Here is a 15445-nt window from a genome sequence, read left to right as displayed (position 1 = left end):
CGAACCGGTTGAACCGGATCCAAATCGGACCATCGGTCCAACCGAACCGACCTATTAAATGAACCCACGCATTGCATCTCCCTCATTTCAGCAACGTGACGCTGAAAGCTTGCGTCCAGGGAGGAGAAGAAAAAGGGGTCCGAACCCTCGTTCCAAGTTCAAGGCGCCGTAACTTCCCGATCCGAGCTCCGATCGCCGTACCGTTTGCGACCACGCGTCCACCGCGTCGAGCTTTACATTTCTACCGGAACAATTTTATAAGTAAGCCCTTAAATATTCTCAGCCACTCTTTTCCCCCAATTTTCGAGTTTTGAGAAGGGGTATTGAATTTCTTTGATTTTTGATGTTTTAGGATCCAATTAGCTTGAGAAAAACATTCACTATTGCTTATGTGAAGCTTGGGTAAGGTGAGGATACGATAATTCTATTTTATTTTCATTGAATTTGAGCTTTGAGTATTAAATTGGATATATATGTGTTATGAATGTGTATTAGGTTGTGAATAAATAATTGGAGCTTGAAATTGTGAATACTGGAACTTGGAGAAAGCGGATTAGTTGAGTTTTGAGGGGCTGTCTTGGTTTTGAATAAATAGCTTTGGTCGTTACGTGGAAATCGGCCAAGGTATGGTTTAGGTTTCTTGCATTTAATATATAATGTTCTGTGAAAACTTAGGCTAGATGACCATAGGATAAGTTGGAATGCAGGTGTATGTTTAATATTTAGTAATTTGTCGATGAATATAATTGGTTGAAGTTTATTGGATAATTAGTTTTTAATTTTGGATGGTGAATGTTGTTATGTTAATTTGGAGGGAATTATGGTTGAATGTTATTGTTGATTAACTAATGATTTGGTGAATTATTGATTTGAGGTATAACTATTGTGGAGGTTGTTGTGATAATGAGGTATTTTGTGTTAAAAGCTCAGGAATTGTGAACTATGATCCTTAGTTGAATTTTGGGTTGTTGGATTTGAATATAGTATGAGTTTAATTGTTTATCTGAGGTAGATTTATCGTGGTGGTTGTTATGATGATGAGGAAGGGTATGTTGAATTGAAAAGAAAGCAGGTTTGGACCCGAAAAGGGTGGCAAAGTCCGAGTTTTAGAGGAGATGCTGCCGAAATTCTATAAAAATTAGAGATTTAGTTTATATGATTATTTATAAAGATTTAAGATTCAAAGGTTATATGGTTTGATTTTGAGTTATTAAGAAAATGAGCATGTTTTAAGTTTGATTCATTTGGAAAAGAATGAATTATGTTTTGAATTAGAACTATTGATGGACGGAATGAGAGATGTGATAATGAAGGATAATGATTGAATATGATTGACGTATAATGATGAATGAGATGCGATTGAGAATGATGTGGATGTTGATGAATTTTAATTGAATTATTTATATGGCTTATGAATTTGAATAATCTGAGATACGAGATTCCCTGGATTAAGTGCCGTGGCTTGCCACCACGTGTACCAGGTTGAAAATTCGATACTCTGTTGACCCTACGACGTAAGTGTGACCGGGCACTATATAAATTCCCGGGAATGTTACCCCCATTGAGCAATATTGATTATTTGAGAAAAATCTATGCATAGACTCTTGGGGATGCACGTCGGGGGACAGTCTAAGGACAATTCAGACTTGTCGGGTTGGCTGGATAACCGACAGATGAGCCTCATCAGCCATAGGATAGGCATGCATCATCTACATATTACTTGAATTACTTGCTTGTGCTTTAATTGGGTGTGCCTATATGTACTTGCCATGTTAAATGTGTATTTGTTACCTGCAGTATTTGTAACCTTCTTGTGCTTGCCTTTATCTGTCTATTTGTCTGTGAAAATGCATGATGGAGTTGGAGGTATGGAGGAATGGCAGTATGGGACCTAGATTTAAGATTAAGTTAAGTTAGGTTTAAATATTCTTAGAAACCACCTTTTATGGCTTCTGTTTAATACTTTAAACTCTATAATCTGAGTGTCGGCGTTCTAGGATTGCCTCTGGCATTCCCAGGACCTTATATATTATGTGTGTGGCACCTTTACCATACTGAGAACCTCCGGTTCTCATTCCATACTATGTCGTTGTTTTTCAGATGCAGGTCGAGAGGCATCTCGTTAGGCGTCTGGACTCTTGAAGCGGAGTGGTTACTGGGTTATTTTATTATGCTATGATGTATATATATGTACTTAGCTTTCTCTCCACATAACTTATTCTTTTTGATCCTCCTAGAGGTGTATGGAGAGGTAGGATTTATTTTATGTACATTTGGGTTTTGGATATGTATATATATGTATATATGTGTGTATATTCTCCGGCCAGTCTTGACTTCGCAGGCTGAGTCAGGAGCTCGTTATTGTATCTTTGACTCTCTGTTCCTGTTTTGGGTTACTTTACACTTGACAGCGGTAGCTTTCTTAGCACGCAAGTTAACTCGTTTTTCGAGCGTTGCGCTTTTATTTCACGATTTCTATTTCCTCTTTTCTTCAAGGCTCCTAGCATATTATAATTCTTCTGCTATTATATGTACTCATTTTATTTTAGAGGTCGTAATACCTCACCACCTTTGTTTTACGACTTAAGCGTAAAGCTTAGTGTGGTAGGGTGTTACATTATGGTATCAGAGCAGTTCGTTCCTATAGAGCCTGAAAGACGGACTGATTGTACTTCTGTGCATTCTCTGTATATGTGTTTATGTGCTATTAGGATATCTGATTGATATATATGGCATAAACGTTTGTGAGCATGCATTTGGAACTTAAAAGCATTAGACCTGCGATATTGAGACTGATCAACTTAATATCACTTGTTTGATGTGTATAAGGACCAGATGTCGACTCGCAGACGCGGTCGCGGGCGAGGTAGAGGTAGGATAGGCATCGTTACTCCTAGCCCGGTAGGGAATGATCCAGTAGACTTTATGGCTACTCTGGGAAATATGGCTATAGCTATGCAGGCAATAGCCGAGGCACTGGATAATAAGATAAATCAGGGTAATTACGGGAATAATAATGATGAGGATGGTCCTATGACACTTGCTTTATTTCTGAAAGTTCACCCTCCGACTTTCAGGAGAACCTCAAATCCCACTAACGCAGATAATTGGATTCAAGCTATGGAACGGTTGTTGCAGGCCCAACAGGTTCCTGAGAAGTAATTGGTTGAATTTGGAACTTATCAACTGCAAGGTAAGGCTCAGTATTGGTGACAGGGGACACGATGTATCCTGCAGGCAGATGACGCTGTGATAGTCGGGAGATTGGTTATTTAAGAGCCATGTTTTGCTTGATTATTCTGAGAAGTCAGTACAGTTTATGTTAGAAAGGTCAGAAGCGCCGGTTGTGGTGAATAGTTACTATTTGAATTTTATGATAGTAAACTGTTCTGGAACTGAATGTCAGGGTATTATGTTATTAACTGCAAGAATATCAGGTGATGATCAGAGTTTAGAGCAGATTTCGGTTGTATGTGAATTTCCAGATGTGTTTCCGGATTATATTAATGAATTTCCCCCTAACCGAGAGGTTGAATTTGCAATTGAGTTGGTACCTGGATCCGGTCCAATTTCAATTACTCCTTATAGGATGTCGCCTTTAGAAATGGCTGAACTGAAGGCTCAGCTGGAAGATCTGTTGGGTAAGCATTTTATCCGACCAAGTGTTTCTCCGTGGGGAGCGCCAGTATTACTGGTAAAGAAGAAGGATGGGAGTATGCGGCTGTGTGTCGATTATCGGCAATTGAATAAGATCACTGTGAAGAATAAATATCTGTTGCCTAGAATCGATGATCTAATGGATCAGTTACAGGGTGCCGGTGTGTTTTCTAAGATTGACCTGCGATCAGGGTATCATTAGATAAGGGTTAGAGACGAGGATATTCCGAAAACTGCTTTCAGGACACGTTACGGTCATTATGAGTATACAATGATGCCTTTCGGGTTAACTAATGCCCCGACAGTATTTATGGATTATATGAACAGGATTTTTCGGCTGTATTTGGACCAGTCTGTTATTGTCTTCATTGATGATATTCTTGTTTATTCTAAGACTGAAGAGGAGCATGTTAATCACTTACGAACTGTATTACAAATTTTGAGAAATAGGAAGTTATACACTAAGTTATCTAAATGCGAGTTTTGGAAGAGTGAGGTAAAGTTTTTCAGTCACGTGGTGAGTAAGCAGGGAATAGCCATGGATCCTGCTAAGGTAGAAGTAGTGATGAAATGGGAGTGATTAACTTCAGTAATAGAGATTAGAAGTTTCCTAAGTTTGGCGGGATAGTATCGAAGATTCATTAAGGGACTTTCATAGCTCGCCTTACCTTTAACTAAGTTGACTAGGAAGGATACGCTTTTTATTTGGACCCAGAGTGTGAAGAGAGTTTTTAAGCATTAAAGCACAGATTGACTACTGCACTCGTGTTAGTATTGTCTGAACCAAGTGAGCCGTTTGAAGTGTACTGTGATGCATCGCTGAAGGGCTTGGGGTGCGTTCTGATGCAGCACCAGAATGTTGTAGCACACGCCTCACGGCAATTAAAGCCGTATGAGATGAACTATTCGACACATGATTTAAAACTTGCTGCTATTGTGTTTGCTTTAAAGATATGGAGGCACTACCTCTATGGTGTTAAGTTTCATATTTTCTCAGACCATAAGAGTTTGAAGAATCTTTTGAGCAGAAAGAGTTGAATATGTGGCAGAGGAGGTGGATGGAGCTTCTGAAAGATTATGATTTTGAATTGAATTATCATCTAGGAAAAGCGAACGTTGTGGCGGAGGCTTTGAGTCAGAAGTCTTTATATGCAACTTGGATGATGCTACGGGAAGAAGAATTACTAAGGGCATTTCAAGGTTTGAATTTGGGAGTTAGAGAAGAATCTGGAATTCTGTGTTTGAGTCAATTGCAGATCTCAAGTGATTTTAAATCAGAACTTCTGAAGGCTCATCGAGACAGTGAAGCGTTACATAAGGTATTACCAGCAGTCAAACAGGAGAAACAGTGGAGAGTGTTAGAAGGACAGGAAGGTTTGTGGAAGTTCAAGAACCAGATTGTTGTGCCAGATATTAAAGAATGATGTGGCATTGCATGTATCTAAATGTTTAACATGTCAGAAGGTTAAGATTGAGCATCAGAGACCATCAGGGACCCTTCAGCCTTTGGAGATTCCACAATGGAGGAATTGGCTCGAATGTATATCAAAGAGATTGTCAAATTGCATGGTGTGCCTTCTACTATCAAATCTGACAAAGATCCTCGCTTTACATCAAAATTCTGGGGAGCTTTTCAACGTGCATTTGGGACTCAGTTAAGCTTGAGTACTGCGTATCACCCTCAGACAAATGGTCAATCAGAGAGAACTATTCAGACCTTGGAAGATATGCTAAGAGCTTGTGTATTGGACCAGTCGGCGAGCTGGGATCGGTATATGCCATTAATAGAATTTGCTTATAATAATAGCTATCATGCGAGCATCGGAATGGCTCCATATGAGGCTCTGTATGGCAGAAAATGTCAGTCTCCACTATGTTGGTATGAAACTGGAGAAAGGAGTTTATTAGGGCCTGAGATGATAGCTGAAAATGACTGAACAGATAAAGAAGATTCGTAGTCGAATGCTTATAGCCCAAAGCCGCCAGAAGAGCTATGCTGATCAGAGGCAAAAGCCTTTGGAATTCGAAGAAGGAGAACATGTCTTTCTGAAAGTTACACCAACCACTGGCGTGGGAAGAGCTATTAAGACCAAGAAACTGAATCCCCGTTATATTGGACCGTTTGAGATTCTGAAGAGAATTGGACCAGTGGCTTATAGAATTGCCTTACCGCCATATCTTTCGAATTTGCACGATGTGTTCCATGTGTCACAGCTTCGGAACTATACTCCTGACGCAAGTCATGTTCTAGAACCAGAACCAATCCGAGTGAGAGAAGATCTAACACTTCCAGTAATTCCGATGAGGATTGATGACACCAGTGTTAAACGATTACGAGGAAAGGAAGTATCATTAGTAAAAGTAGTTTGGAGTCGAGCTGGTATCGAGGAACATACCAGGGAACTCGAATCAGATATACGAAAGGATTACCCACATCTCTTTTCAGATAACTACTGACTACATCTGAATTTTGAGGGCAAAATTCTTTATTAGGTGGGTAGGATGTAAACCCCGGTTAAATTAGTAAATAATTAGTCAATAAATTAGTTTTTAATAAGGAGGATTAGAAATGTGAATATTATATCAAATTAGGATAGAGCTCATCGAAACGAAAATTTTGACACTAATTTTGAGAAAATCGGTCCAAGATTGGACCGAATGGACCGAACCGGTTGAACCGGATCCAAATCGGACCATCGGTCCAACCGAACCGACCTATTAAATGAACCCACGCATTGCATCTCCCTCATTTCAGCAACGTGACGCTGAAAGCTTGCATCCAGGGAGGAGAAGAAAAAGGGGTCCGAACCCTCGTTCCAAGTTCAAGGCGCCGTAACTTCCCGATCCGAGCTCCGATCGCCGTACCGTTTGCGACCACGCGTCCACCGCGTCGAGCTTTACATTTCTACCGGAACAATTTTATAAGTAAGCCCTTAAATATTCTCAGCCACTCTTTTCCCCCAATTTTCGAGTTTTGAGAAGGGGTATTGAATTTCTTTGATTTTTGATGTTTTAGGATCCAATTAGCTTGAGAAAAACATTCACTATTGCTTATGTGAAGCTTGGGTAAGGTGAGGATACGATAATTCTATTTTATTTTCATTGAATTTGAGCTTTGAGTATTAAATTGGATATATATGTGTTATGAATGTGTATTAGGTTGTGAATAAATAATTGGAGCTTGAAATTGTGAATACTGGAACTTGGAGAAAGCGGATTAGTTGAGTTTTGAGGGGCTGTCTTGGTTTTGAATAAATAGCTTTGGTCGTTACGTGGAAATCGGCCAAGGTATGGTTTAGGTTTCTTGCATTTAATATATAATGTTCTGTGAAAACTTAGGCTAGATGACCATAGGATAAGTTGGAATGCAGGTGTATGTTTAATATTTAGTAATTTGTCGATGAATATAATTGGTTGAAGTTTATTGGATAATTAGTTTTTAATTTTGGATGGTGAATGTTGTTATGTTAATTTGGAGGGAATTATGGTTGAATGTTATTGTTGATTAACTAATGATTTGGTGAATTATTGATTTGAGGTATAACTATTGTGGAGGTTGTTGTGATAATGAGGTATTTTGTGTTAAAAGCTCAGGAATTGTGAACTATGATCCTTAGTTGAATTTTGGGTTGTTGGATTTGAATATAGTATGAGTTTAATTGTTTATCTGAGGTAGATTTATCGTGGTGGTTGTTATGATGATGAGGAAGGGTATGTTGAATTGAAAAGAAAGCAGGTTTGGACCCGAAAAGGGTGGCAAAGTCCGAGTTTTAGAGGAGATGCTGCCGAAATTCTATAAAAATTAGAGATTTAGTTTATATGATTATTTATAAAGATTTAAGATTCAAAGGTTATATGGTTTGATTTTGAGTTATTAAGAAAATGAGCATGTTTTAAGTTTGATTCATTTGGAAAAGAATGAATTATGTTTTGAATTAGAACTATTGATGGACGGAATGAGAGATGTGATAATGAAGGATAATGATTGAATATGATTGACGTATAATGATGAATGAGATGCGATTGAGAATGATGTGGATGTTGATGAATTTTAATTGAATTATTTATATGGCTTATGAATTTGAATAATCTGAGATACGAGATTCCCTGGATTAAGTGCCGTGGCTTGCCACCACGTGTACCAGGTTGAAAATTCGATACTCTGTTGACCCTACGACGTAAGTGTGACCGGGCACTATATAAATTCCCGGGAATGTTACCCCCATTGAGCAATATTGATTATTTGAGAAAAATCTATGCATAGACTCTTGGGGATGCACGTCGGGGGACAGTCTAAGGACAATTCAGACTTGTCGGGTTGGCTGGATAACCGACAGATGAGCCTCATCAGCCATAGGATAGGCATGCATCATCTACATATTACTTGAATTACTTGCTTGTGCTTTAATTGGGTGTGCCTATATGTACTTGCCATGTTAAATGTGTATTTGTTACCTGCAGTATTTGTAACCTTCTTGTGCTTGCCTTTATCTGTCTATTTGTCTGTGAAAATGCATGATGGAGTTGGAGGTATGGAGGAATGGCAGTATGGGACCTAGATTTAAGATTAAGTTAAGTTAGGTTTAAATATTCTTAGAAACCACCTTTTATGGCTTCTGTTTAATACTTTAAACTCTATAATCTGAGTGTCGGCGTTCTAGGATTGCCTCTGGCATTCCCAGGACCTTATATATTATGTGTGTGGCACCTTTACCATACTGAGAACCTCCGGTTCTCATTCCATACTATGTCGTTGTTTTTCAGATGCAGGTCGAGAGGCATCTCGTTAGGCGTCTGGACTCTTGAAGCGGAGTGGTTACTGGGTTATTTTATTATGCTATGATGTATATATATGTACTTAGCTTTCTCTCCACATAACTTATTCTTTTTGATCCTCCTAGAGGTGTATGGAGAGGTAGGATTTATTTTATGTACATTTGGGTTTTGGATATGTATATATATGTATATATGTGTGTATATTCTCCGGCCAGTCTTGACTTCGCAGGCTGAGTCAGGAGCTCGTTATTGTATCTTTGACTCTCTGTTCCTGTTTTGGGTTACTTTACACTTGACAGCGGTAGCTTTCTTAGCACGCAAGTTAACTCGTTTTTCGAGCGTTGCGCTTTTATTTCACGATTTCTATTTCCTCTTTTCTTCAAGGCTCCTAGCATATTATAATTCTTCTGCTATTATATGTACTCATTTTATTTTAGAGGTCGTAATACCTCACCACCTTTGTTTTACGACTTAAGCGTAAAGCTTAGTGTGGTAGGGTGTTACATTATGGTATCAGAGCAGTTCGTTCCTATAGAGCCTGAAAGACGGACTGATTGTACTTCTGTGCATTCTCTGTATATGTGTTTATGTGCTATTAGGATATCTGATTGATATATATGGCATAAACGTTTGTGAGCATGCATTTGGAACTTAAAAGCATTAGACCTGCGATATTGAGACTGATCAACTTAATATCACTTGTTTGATGTGTATAAGGACCAGATGTCGACTCGCAGACGCGGTCGCGGGCGAGGTAGAGGTAGGATAGGCATCGTTACTCCTAGCCCGGTAGGGAATGATCCAGTAGACTTTATGGCTACTCTGGGAAATATGGCTATAGCTATGCAGGCAATAGCCGAGGCACTGGATAATAAGATAAATCAGGGTAATTACGGGAATAATAATGATGAGGATGGTCCTATGACACTTGCTTTATTTCTGAAAGTTCACCCTCCGACTTTCAGGAGAACCTCAAATCCCACTAACGCAGATAATTGGATTCAAGCTATGGAACGGTTGTTGCAGGCCCAACAGGTTCCTGAGAAGTAATTGGTTGAATTTGGAACTTATCAACTGCAAGGTAAGGCTCAGTATTGGTGACAGGGGACACGATGTATCCTGCAGGCAGATGACGCTGTGATAGTCGGGAGATTGGTTATTTAAGAGCCATGTTTTGCTTGATTATTCTGAGAAGTCAGTACAGTTTATGTTAGAAAGGTCAGAAGCGCCGGTTGTGGTGAATAGTTACTATTTGAATTTTATGATAGTAAACTGTTCTGGAACTGAATGTCAGGGTATTATGTTATTAACTGCAAGAATATCAGGTGATGATCAGAGTTTAGAGCAGATTTCGGTTGTATGTGAATTTCCAGATGTGTTTCCGGATTATATTAATGAATTTCCCCCTAACCGAGAGGTTGAATTTGCAATTGAGTTGGTACCTGGATCCGGTCCAATTTCAATTACTCCTTATAGGATGTCGCCTTTAGAAATGGCTGAACTGAAGGCTCAGCTGGAAGATCTGTTGGGTAAGCATTTTATCCGACCAAGTGTTTCTCCGTGGGGAGCGCCAGTATTACTGGTAAAGAAGAAGGATGGGAGTATGCGGCTGTGTGTCGATTATCGGCAATTGAATAAGATCACTGTGAAGAATAAATATCTGTTGCCTAGAATCGATGATCTAATGGATCAGTTACAGGGTGCCGGTGTGTTTTCTAAGATTGACCTGCGATCAGGGTATCATTAGATAAGGGTTAGAGACGAGGATATTCCGAAAACTGCTTTCAGGACACGTTACGGTCATTATGAGTATACAATGATGCCTTTCGGGTTAACTAATGCCCCGACAGTATTTATGGATTATATGAACAGGATTTTTCGGCTGTATTTGGACCAGTCTGTTATTGTCTTCATTGATGATATTCTTGTTTATTCTAAGACTGAAGAGGAGCATGTTAATCACTTACGAACTGTATTACAAATTTTGAGAAATAGGAAGTTATACACTAAGTTATCTAAATGCGAGTTTTGGAAGAGTGAGGTAAAGTTTTTCAGTCACGTGGTGAGTAAGCAGGGAATAGCCATGGATCCTGCTAAGGTAGAAGTAGTGATGAAATGGGAGTGATTAACTTCAGTAATAGAGATTAGAAGTTTCCTAAGTTTGGCGGGATAGTATCGAAGATTCATTAAGGGACTTTCATAGCTCGCCTTACCTTTAACTAAGTTGACTAGGAAGGATACGCTTTTTATTTGGACCCAGAGTGTGAAGAGAGTTTTTAAGCATTAAAGCACAGATTGACTACTGCACTCGTGTTAGTATTGTCTGAACCAAGTGAGCCGTTTGAAGTGTACTGTGATGCATCGCTGAAGGGCTTGGGGTGCGTTCTGATGCAGCACCAGAATGTTGTAGCACACGCCTCACGGCAATTAAAGCCGTATGAGATGAACTATTCGACACATGATTTAAAACTTGCTGCTATTGTGTTTGCTTTAAAGATATGGAGGCACTACCTCTATGGTGTTAAGTTTCATATTTTCTCAGACCATAAGAGTTTGAAGAATCTTTTTGAGCAGAAAGAGTTGAATATGTGGCAGAGGAGGTGGATGGAGCTTCTGAAAGATTATGATTTTGAATTGAATTATCATCTAGGAAAAGCGAACGTTGTGGCGGAGGCTTTGAGTCAGAAGTCTTTATATGCAACTTGGATGATGCTACGGGAAGAAGAATTACTAAGGGCATTTCAAGGTTTGAATTTGGGAGTTAGAGAAGAATCTGGAATTCTGTGTTTGAGTCAATTGCAGATCTCAAGTGATTTTAAATCAGAACTTCTGAAGGCTCATCGAGACAGTGAAGCGTTACATAAGGTATTACCAGCAGTCAAACAGGAGAAACAGTGGAGAGTGTTAGAAGGACAGGAAGGTTTGTGGAAGTTCAAGAACCAGATTGTTGTGCCAGATATTAAAGAATGATGTGGCATTGCATGTATCTAAATGTTTAACATGTCAGAAGGTTAAGATTGAGCATCAGAGACCATCAGGGACCCTTCAGCCTTTGGAGATTCCACAATGGAGGAATTGGCTCGAATGTATATCAAAGAGATTGTCAAATTGCATGGTGTGCCTTCTACTATCAAATCTGACAAAGATCCTCGCTTTACATCAAAATTCTGGGGAGCTTTTCAACGTGCATTTGGGACTCAGTTAAGCTTGAGTACTGCGTATCACCCTCAGACAAATGGTCAATCAGAGAGAACTATTCAGACCTTGGAAGATATGCTAAGAGCTTGTGTATTGGACCAGTCGGCGAGCTGGGATCGGTATATGCCATTAATAGAATTTGCTTATAATAATAGCTATCATGCGAGCATCGGAATGGCTCCATATGAGGCTCTGTATGGCAGAAAATGTCAGTCTCCACTATGTTGGTATGAAACTGGAGAAAGGAGTTTATTAGGGCCTGAGATGATAGCTGAAAATGACTGAACAGATAAAGAAGATTCGTAGTCGAATGCTTATAGCCCAAAGCCGCCAGAAGAGCTATGCTGATCAGAGGCAAAAGCCTTTGGAATTCGAAGAAGGAGAACATGTCTTTCTGAAAGTTACACCAACCACTGGCGTGGGAAGAGCTATTAAGACCAAGAAACTGAATCCCCGTTATATTGGACCGTTTGAGATTCTGAAGAGAATTGGACCAGTGGCTTATAGAATTGCCTTACCGCCATATCTTTCGAATTTGCACGATGTGTTCCATGTGTCACAGCTTCGGAACTATACTCCTGACGCAAGTCATGTTCTAGAACCAGAACCAATCCGAGTGAGAGAAGATCTAACACTTCCAGTAATTCCGATGAGGATTGATGACACCAGTGTTAAACGATTACGAGGAAAGGAAGTATCATTAGTAAAAGTAGTTTGGAGTCGAGCTGGTATCGAGGAACATACCAGGGAACTCGAATCAGATATACGAAAGGATTACCCACATCTCTTTTCAGATAACTACTGACTACATCTGAATTTTGAGGGCAAAATTCTTTATTAGGTGGGTAGGATGTAAACCCCGGTTAAATTAGTAAATAATTAGTCAATAAATTAGTTTTTAATAAGGAGGATTAGAAATGTGAATATTATATCAAATTAGGATAGAGCTCATCGAAACGAAAATTTTGACACTAATTTTGAGAAAATCGGTCCAAGATTGGACCGAATGGACCGAACCGGTTGAACCGGATCCAAATCGGACCATCGGTCCAACCGAACCGACCTATTAAATGAACCCACGCATTGCATCTCCCTCATTTCAGCAACGTGACGCTGAAAGCTTGCATCCAGGGAGGAGAAGAAAAAGGGGTCCGAACCCTCGTTCCAAGTTCAAGGCGCCGTAACTTCCCGATCCGAGCTCCGATCGCCGTACCGTTTGCGACCACGCATCCACCGCGTCGAGCTTTACATTTCTACCGGAACAATTTTATAAGTAAGCCCTTAAATATTCTCAGCCACTCTTTTCCCCCAATTTTCGAGTTTTGAGAAGGGGTATTGAATTTCTTTGATTTTTGATGTTTTAGGATCCAATTAGCTTGAGAAAAACATTCACTATTGCTTATGTGAAGCTTGGGTAAGGTGAGGATACGATAATTCTATTTTATTTTCATTGAATTTGAGCTTTGAGTATTAAATTGGATATATATGTGTTATGAATGTGTATTAGGTTGTGAATAAATAATTGGAGCTTGAAATTGTGAATACTGGAACTTGGAGAAAGCGGATTAGTTGAGTTTTGAGGGGCTGTCTTGGTTTTGAATAAATAGCTTTGGTCGTTACGTGGAAATCGGCCAAGGTATGGTTTAGGTTTCTTGCATTTAATATATAATGTTCTGTGAAAACTTAGGCTAGATGACCATAGGATAAGTTGGAATGCAGGTGTATGTTTAATATTTAGTAATTTGTCGATGAATATAATTGGTTGAAGTTTATTGGATAATTAGTTTTTAATTTTGGATGGTGAATGTTGTTATGTTAATTTGGAGGGAATTATGGTTGAATGTTATTGTTGATTAACTAATGATTTGGTGAATTATTGATTTGAGGTATAACTATTGTGGAGGTTGTTGTGATAATGAGGTATTTTGTGTTAAAAGCTCAGGAATTGTGAACTATGATCCTTAGTTGAATTTTGGGTTGTTGGATTTGAATATAGTATGAGTTTAATTGTTTATCTGAGGTAGATTTATCGTGGTGGTTGTTATGATGATGAGGAAGGGTATGTTGAATTGAAAAGAAAGCAGGTTTGGACCCGAAAAGGGTGGCAAAGTCCGAGTTTTAGAGGAGATGCTGCCGAAATTCTATAAAAATTAGAGATTTAGTTTATATGATTATTTATAAAGATTTAAGATTCAAAGGTTATATGGTTTGATTTTGAGTTATTAAGAAAATGAGCATGTTTTAAGTTTGATTCATTTGGAAAAGAATGAATTATGTTTTGAATTAGAACTATTGATGGACGGAATGAGAGATGTGATAATGAAGGATAATGATTGAATATGATTGACGTATAATGATGAATGAGATGCGATTGAGAATGATGTGGATGTTGATGAATTTTAATTGAATTATTTATATGGCTTATGAATTTGAATAATCTGAGATACGAGATTCCCTGGATTAAGTGCCGTGGCTTGCCACCACGTGTACCAGGTTGAAAATTCGATACTCTGTTGACCCTACGACGTAAGTGTGACCGGGCACTATATAAATTCCCGGGAATGTTACCCCCATTGAGCAATATTGATTATTTGAGAAAAATCTATGCATAGACTCTTGGGGATGCACGTCGGGGGACAGTCTAAGGACAATTCAGACTTGTCGGGTTGGCTGGATAACCGACAGATGAGCCTCATCAGCCATAGGATAGGCATGCATCATCTACATATTACTTGAATTACTTGCTTGTGCTTTAATTGGGTGTGCCTATATGTACTTGCCATGTTAAATGTGTATTTGTTACCTGCAGTATTTGTAACCTTCTTGTGCTTGCCTTTATCTGTCTATTTGTCTGTGAAAATGCATGATGGAGTTGGAGGTATGGAGGAATGGCAGTATGGGACCTAGATTTAAGATTAAGTTAAGTTAGGTTTAAATATTCTTAGAAACCACCTTTTATGGCTTCTGTTTAATACTTTAAACTCTATAATCTGAGTGTCGGCGTTCTAGGATTGCCTCTGGCATTCCCAGGACCTTATATATTATGTGTGTGGCACCTTTACCATACTGAGAACCTCCGGTTCTCATTCCATACTATGTCGTTGTTTTTCAGATGCAGGTCGAGAGGCATCTCGTTAGGCGTCTGGACTCTTGAAGCGGAGTGGTTACTGGGTTATTTTATTATGCTATGATGTATATATATGTACTTAGCTTTCTCTCCACATAACTTATTCTTTTTGATCCTCCTAGAGGTGTATGGAGAGGTAGGATTTATTTTATGTACATTTGGGTTTTGGATATGTATATATATGTATATATGTGTGTATATTCTCCGGCCAGTCTTGACTTCGCAGGCTGAGTCAGGAGCTCGTTATTGTATCTTTGACTCTCTGTTCCTGTTTTGGGTTACTTTACACTTGACATCGGTAGCTTTCTTAGCACGCAAGTTAACTCGTTTTTCGAGCGTTGCGCTTTTATTTCACGATTTCTATTTCCTCTTTTCTTCAAGGCTCCTAGCATATTATAATTCTTCTGCTATTATATGTACTCATTTTATTTTAGAGGTCGTAATACCTCACCACCTTTGTTTTACGACTTAAGCGTAAAGCTTAGTGTGGTAGGGTGTTACAGGGGACGCGACGGGTTGGACCGCTGGCTCGTACACAGGGACGGAGGAAGAAGCAACGGCAGGCCGGGAACTAGAACCGGCTGCCGTGGCTAAAGTGGTGGTATTCCGGTTCGAACCCCCTGAGCTGGATACCACATCAACAAGCTTTGCCAACAATTCTGGTGTCCTGACCTCCGGAAACTGCCG

The 15445-nt window shown here is 39.2% G+C and overlaps 1 long non-coding RNA gene across 1 annotated transcript; it reads left to right on the top strand.

The window, feature by feature from the left end:
- The first annotated feature begins 349 nt into the window (after positions 1-349).
- On the top strand, positions 350-14737 carry LOC140176312 (uncharacterized). The gene is made up of 4 exons (XR_011867254.1): positions 350-407; positions 496-2035; positions 6946-8356; positions 13268-14737. It is a non-coding gene; the product is annotated as an uncharacterized lncRNA (long non-coding RNA).
- Positions 14738-15445: the final 708 nt, after the last annotated feature.

Source organism: Arachis hypogaea, chromosome 11, assembly GCF_003086295.3.
Source record: "Arachis hypogaea cultivar Tifrunner chromosome 11, arahy.Tifrunner.gnm2.J5K5, whole genome shotgun sequence".
Taxonomy (NCBI): domain Eukaryota; kingdom Viridiplantae; phylum Streptophyta; class Magnoliopsida; order Fabales; family Fabaceae; genus Arachis; species Arachis hypogaea.
The sequence above is the reverse complement of the archived record's forward strand: the minus strand, read 5'-3'. Positions and strand labels throughout refer to the sequence as shown.